Here is a 6,000-nt window from a genome sequence, read left to right as displayed (position 1 = left end):
CCGCTGGAGCTTCTGCTATGAGTCTTGTTTCCTGTATAGCCCTGGTCCCTGCTGGCAAGATTTGATTGGTTCGCACAGCCCTGTGAGGCAACTGGCTGTTGGTCTATTGCCTGTGTCGGACGATATACTTGGCTCCCTCTGATAGGTCTGGGGTGGGGGGGGATATAAGAAGGAAGGCCAGAGAGGAGGAAGGCCAGAGAATAAAGAAGTCTAAAGACAAAGAAGGAGTCCCCGTCTTGTCTTTTCTCAGCGCCGGTCACTCCACTATTTCAGAGGCTGAGGCAGGAGGACAAGTCCATGCTAGCCTTGGCAATGTAGGGAGACTCTTATCTCAAAAGTTTTTTTAAAAATGGAAAGGTCAGGCTGGCCAGACAGCTCAGCGGACTAAAACACCTGCTTAGGTAGGCGCAGGGACCGGGGTTCAATCCCCAGCATGCCATGCAGGCTCCACCCCTGGGGTGTACTGAGACAGCAATTGCGACTGGGCGTGATGGTGCGCGCCTGTAATCCCAGCACTTGGGTGGCTGAAAAGAGGAGGACCACTATGGGTCCAATCTGAGTAGTGAGACCCTGTAGGCCCTGTACTAAATACATTTTTAAAAAATGAAGACAGCTTATGATTACGTCAGTGCTAGGCCCTGGGTTCTATCACCAGTGCCACCAAATAACCATAACAGCAACAGCAATCATAAAGTAGCAGTCAACCAATTCAGGTACACACCTATCACATACAACATACATTAGTTCCAGAATACAATGTTGGTACAAGTTTTAAGAATCAGCAAGGCCTGGTTATGCACACCTGCAGGCCCAGCACTCAGGAGACGGTGGCAGGAGCCTCTTCATGAGGTCAAGGACAACCTGAAGTATATAGCAAGACCCTGACTCAATTAAAAAAAAACAACCTTTTCTGGTTGCGGCGCCATGCAGTGAGGAGCTCTAGAGTCTGCGCTAGCGACCATGGCGTCAAGGGCCCACCGCAGTCCGCGCAAGTCTTCGGTCCCAAGAAGACAGCCCCAGCCGTGGCACACTGTAAGCGGGGCAGTGGCCTCATCAAGGTGAACGGGTGTCCCCTGGAGATCATCGAGCCGCGCACGCTACAATACAAGTTACTGGAGCCTGTTCTGCTTCTGGGCAGGGAGCAGTTTGCTGGAGTTGGCATCCATGTCCGCATGAAGGGTGGTGCTCATGTTGCCCAGATTTATGCTACCATCAGCCCATCTCCAAAGCCCTGGTGGCCTATTACCAGAAATATGCTGACGAGGCTTCCAAGAAAGAGATCAAAGATATTCTCATCCAGTACGACCGGACCCTGTTGGTAGCTTACCCCCGTCGCTGCAAATCCAAAAAGTTTGGAGGCCCTGCTGTCCGTGCTCATGACCAGAAATCCTGCCGATAAGCTCACCTAAGAATCACCACTGGCCTTTGTAATAAACATGGACTTTGAGGTTGAAAAAAAAAAAACCTTCAGCTCCTGTGTTCGCTCTTGCATGGTGGCTGCCCTCGTGCTGTAGGATATACTTCCTTTCCTACTTTATTTTTTAAAAAAGTATTTATGTGTTTGTTTCTTTGTTTATTTGTCACAGGGTCTTGCTATGCACCTCAGACTTGGAGTGATTCTCCTGTCTTAACCTCCCCAGCACTGGGATTACAGGTGTGTGCCATCACACCTGGTTTTGGTGGCTGATAGGCACGCCTGGGGCTCCAGAGCTGGCACAGCATGTGCTACCAGGGATCAGATGCAGGATCAAACCTGGGACCTTGCCCTTGCCAGGCAGGCCCTCAGACCGCTGAACGACCTCCCAGCACTCCTTCCTGCTTTTACCTGCCCCAAACTCACTCTGCAGCACCTGTTCCTTTTCCTACCTTTACTAAAACTTTGCTACCATTTGCATTTGTCTTGGTCAACTGTTTGCTCGGGACAGAAAGAACCTGAAGGTCAGCCCCCAGCAGACTCCAGCACCCCAACACCGGTAACCTGTTTGGCTTAGCCAGCCAAGAGGGCACATAAGGCCCTTTGGACACATTTTTTGTTTCTTTCTAAAACGCTGTTTTGTTTAGTTTTTTCCTCTCAGTCAGTGAAAGGCCTACAGGCCCACCTCAATTTTATGTCCTGTTTTCTTCTTCCCATTTGCAGTCACTCCATGGGTACAAGCTAAATAGCCAGAGAGCCTTTTCTTCTCGTGTTTCTGTCCTCCGTGACTTTGCTCAGCTTTCTCACTCTTCTGCAGAAGCACAGCTGTTGGTATCTTGGTATCCTGCCTGAGTAGCCACCTACCCAGGTCTACTCACTTTGCACCCCAAGTCCCACCTGTACCTTGCCCCTAGATGGTCACTAATTTTTCAGGGTGCTACCTTAGAGCCTCCATCTTGTCTCCTTGCACTGTTATAGACAACTAAGTTAGGTAGAAATACCATAGGCAGTCAGATAGAGCTGGACCCTTGCAGGAGTCAGTGCAGAAGATGAGATACCCTGCAACTGTGGGGGAGACAGGAACCTCTGCTGAAAGCCAGACCCCAAGCCAAAAGAGAAAACGAATGCTCCACATACTCCTAAGGATAAACACAGGGACTCATACTCTAGACAGCCCTGAGGAAGCCAGGAAGACCCACTAACCCAACTCCTACAGGGGACCCTGTCTGTACTCATGCCCGCTTGCCATGTGACTCGCTTCCCCACTTGATCCTGATTTAATCAACTTTACAGGAGCAACTGTGCTTGGAATCTTATTGGTTGAGCATAGTTTTGTCCCACCTCATGTCCACCTTAAGATTTCCCAATTTTCCCACCTTGGACCTGCCTTTGGACTTGTTTATAAAATTCCTAGAAAAGGCAGGCTCCTAAGCAACACACTCAGGCCCCACTCCGACCCTCTCTGACACAGAAGTTTTCTTTCCCCCAATAAAGATATTCTGCTCTTAACCTCCCTTGTTCCTAAAATTGGTTCTTCAATTTTAGAGGACACGACAGAACTCCTCCCAGACATCTCACAGGCTAGGAATTTCTTTCCCCTGCATCAGCCAGGCCGGCTGCCACCTTGTCTTCTCATGTGACTGGCTGCCCATTTCAGCCCTGTAGGTTCTACCATGTTTGTTTCCCTTCCTTGTTTCTCCGAACAAAACGCAAATAATGTGCAAACATATGCATGATGACTCGTGCAGAACAACAACAAAAAACAGCCAATAAAGTTTAAATCAAGTGACCGAGAGTCACTCTTCCTTTTAAGGGTTTTTTTTTTTTTTTCCGTAAAAAACGATTTCCTTTTCTACTACCTTGAAGTGCCAAAGTCTTCCTTGTAGGGGTAAATGCAGATACGTTTCTTGCTTGCTGCAAGACGCCTGAGAGAGTCCTGAGCCGCCGCCGCCTCTCACGTGGCTCCCTCCACCTGCTTACGCAGAGCCTTCCACCCGCTCCGTGGGGGGCTCTACCCTGGGCTCCCAAGAGTTTCAAAGGCCAATGGCTAGCCTGTGGTTCAAGCCCTCCCCCGGGAGTGAACGGGCCAGTACAGAGACAAAAAGCCCTCAGCAGGGCTTTTCTTCTACGGTTCTGTAAAAGATGCTGCATCATCTTAGCTTCAGACAGTGTCTAGAAAATACTTGAATCTCACAAGAGACGCTTTTGTGAGCTCTAATCGGGTCTCCTCCTTCTCCAACAGATGCCACTCTGAAGACCCGGGACCTCGCTAACCAAGCAGTGCAACACCCTTCTGCTTCCACAAAAGATGTCAGCATCACACTAGCTTAAGCCTGAGACATCTGTCTAGAAAATACTTGAGTCTCACAAGGGACCCTTCTCTCTCCCCGCCCCCCCCCAGAAGCCTTCGTCCCCCAATAAATATATTCTGCTCTTAACCTCTGTTGTTCCTAAAATTCATTCTTCAATTTTAGAGAACAGGAGCTCATACTGGATATCTAGTGAGTTGGGAGCCTTTCCCCGGTATCAACACGGCTGGCTGCCACTTTGTCTTCTCATCATGTCCTGAGCTTTGTGGGCACAAATCAGGTCTCCTCCTTTTGCATGAGACGGCAGCTCAAGAGCCTGAGGCCTCGTGCTCTCTCTCTCCAGGCCCCCAGACAAGTCATGGAAAACTGCATGAACCACACACAGCAGATTCCACCTACTCCGCCACTAGGCTGCATCCTTGAGCCTTGGGAAAAGTTTGACCCTGCCAATTAAGAGAGAGAGAGAGAGAGAGAGAGAGAGAGAGAGAGAGAGAGAGAGAGAGAGAGAGAAAAGAAAAAAAGGAACAGCCTATTACTACAGCAATAAGGCTTGGGTTCAGTAGGAACTAGAAAATAGCAAAAGATGGGTATGGGGTGGCAGTTCAAATTATGAAACTATTTTTCAGTTAAACCGTTTCTACTTACACGGAATATAGGGTGAAACCCCTGATTTTCAGGCTTTTTTGACCCTTTACCTCAGGAAAAGCTCAGCAACTGTGGTATTTAGGGCGGCTCCCCAAAAAGAGGAAAGTATCTCCCACGACGCTGTGCTCAGACCCCACCGGAGACTCCTGAGCCTGGCTTCCGCAGCACACCTTCGGGCCACACCTCACGGCCTGCATTTGTACGGGATTCTTGGAACTGCTGAATAGCAGCCACAGTGTGAATATACTACATTTACTTATCCATTCATCAGCGGATGGTCCCCTGAGTTTTCCTGTTTGGGGCTGTTACGGGGAGTGTTGCTATCACCACCCTTCTCTGAGACCTCTGTACCAGCCCTGAGCTGGTGGGGTGCTGGGACCCCACTTCTCAGGCCGACGTCAGGACCTGGCCATCATACTGAAAACCTGCCTGAGTGCTCAGAAATCCACATGCAGGGCCTTGGGAAGTGCTCTACACACACACCGTGGGGTCCTGGCATGAACAAGTCATGCCTACCTTCTCAGCCAGTTTTGCCATGCCCTAATCTCCTGTCACTATTGTCAGTGATTTTTTTTTCCTTTTTGGTACCAGGGATTGAACTCAGGACCTTGCCTTGCTAGACAGGCCCTTATGCCACTGAGCTATCTCCCCGGCCCTGTCAGCAATTTTAGTGATTTCTGGTGGCTGCTGTACATATAGTTGGTTTTCTTATACGTTAACCTTGAATCAGGCAACATTGATAAAGTCACTTACTAATTTTCATTTCTTTCTTTTTTTTTTTTTTTTTTTTTTTTTCCAGAACCGGGGATTGAACTCAGGCCCTTATGCTTGCCAGGCAAGCACTTATTCTACTGAGCCACCTCCCCGGCCCCACTTACTGATTTTCATTGTCTGCATATTCTTTTGGATTTTTTGTGTAAACTCCTGTGTGGACACACGGACTCCTTTCTTCTGAGAAGACAGCTCGCAGCAGAACCACTGTGTACCACTCTGAGCAGCGGCCACACTGCCAAGCGCAGCCAGACCAATGCACATTTCCTGCAGCACTGGGTAAGAGTTCCGGTTTCTCCGCACCCTTGCTAACAACTGTCCCGGTGCCTCTGTTGTCACCACCATCCTAGTGTGCACAACCCGGAGCCTCGCCTTAGGGAGCTTCGCACTGCCCGAGTACCTCACGGCAACATGCAGCTTTTCATGGGCTCATGGGTCAACAACACATTTTGAAAGCTCTCCTTCTCTTCTGGTTTTCTGTTTTATTGAGAAAGGGTCTTGTTCACAGATCAAGAAGGCCTTGAACGCATGGCAACCCTCCTGCCTCTGCCTCCCGAATGCTGAGATTAATAGTGTGCAACACCTCAGCTCACCTGAATGTTCTTTTCCAAGACTTTTTGGATTACCTCGGGTCCTTGGTATTTTCACGTGACTTTTAGAGTCAGTTTGCCCACGTGGGGCAGTGAGAACTTTGATGACTGTGTTGAAGGTACAGGGCAATCTGTGGAGCACTGCTAGGCTGCAGTATTAACTGCAGATTCACAGACCTACGGATGCATGAAATGGAACGTCTTTCCACTTACCCACATCTTTAATGTGTTGTAACAATTTTTGTAGTTTGTAGAATATAAGCTTTATAGA

At 49.0% G+C, this 6,000-nt stretch overlaps 1 protein-coding gene and 1 pseudogene across 1 annotated transcript in view; one reads left to right on the top strand and one right to left on the bottom strand.

Moving 5' to 3' along the window:
• LOC105742207 overlaps window positions 1–1,399 on the top strand; it is a 9,857-nt pseudogene extending 8,458 nt beyond the window's left edge.
• The window catches only part of Cnnm2 (cyclin and CBS domain divalent metal cation transport mediator 2), a 163,853-nt gene that overhangs the window by 92,785 nt on the left and 65,068 nt on the right, over window positions 1–6,000 (bottom strand). The gene's annotated exons all lie outside the window — the stretch shown is intronic.

This window comes from Octodon degus, unplaced genomic scaffold, assembly GCF_000260255.1.
Source record: "Octodon degus isolate 3935 unplaced genomic scaffold, OctDeg1.0 scaffold00042, whole genome shotgun sequence".
Classification (NCBI taxonomy): Eukaryota; Metazoa; Chordata; class Mammalia; order Rodentia; family Octodontidae; genus Octodon; species Octodon degus.
The sequence above is the reverse complement of the archived record's forward strand: the minus strand, read 5'-3'. Positions and strand labels throughout refer to the sequence as shown.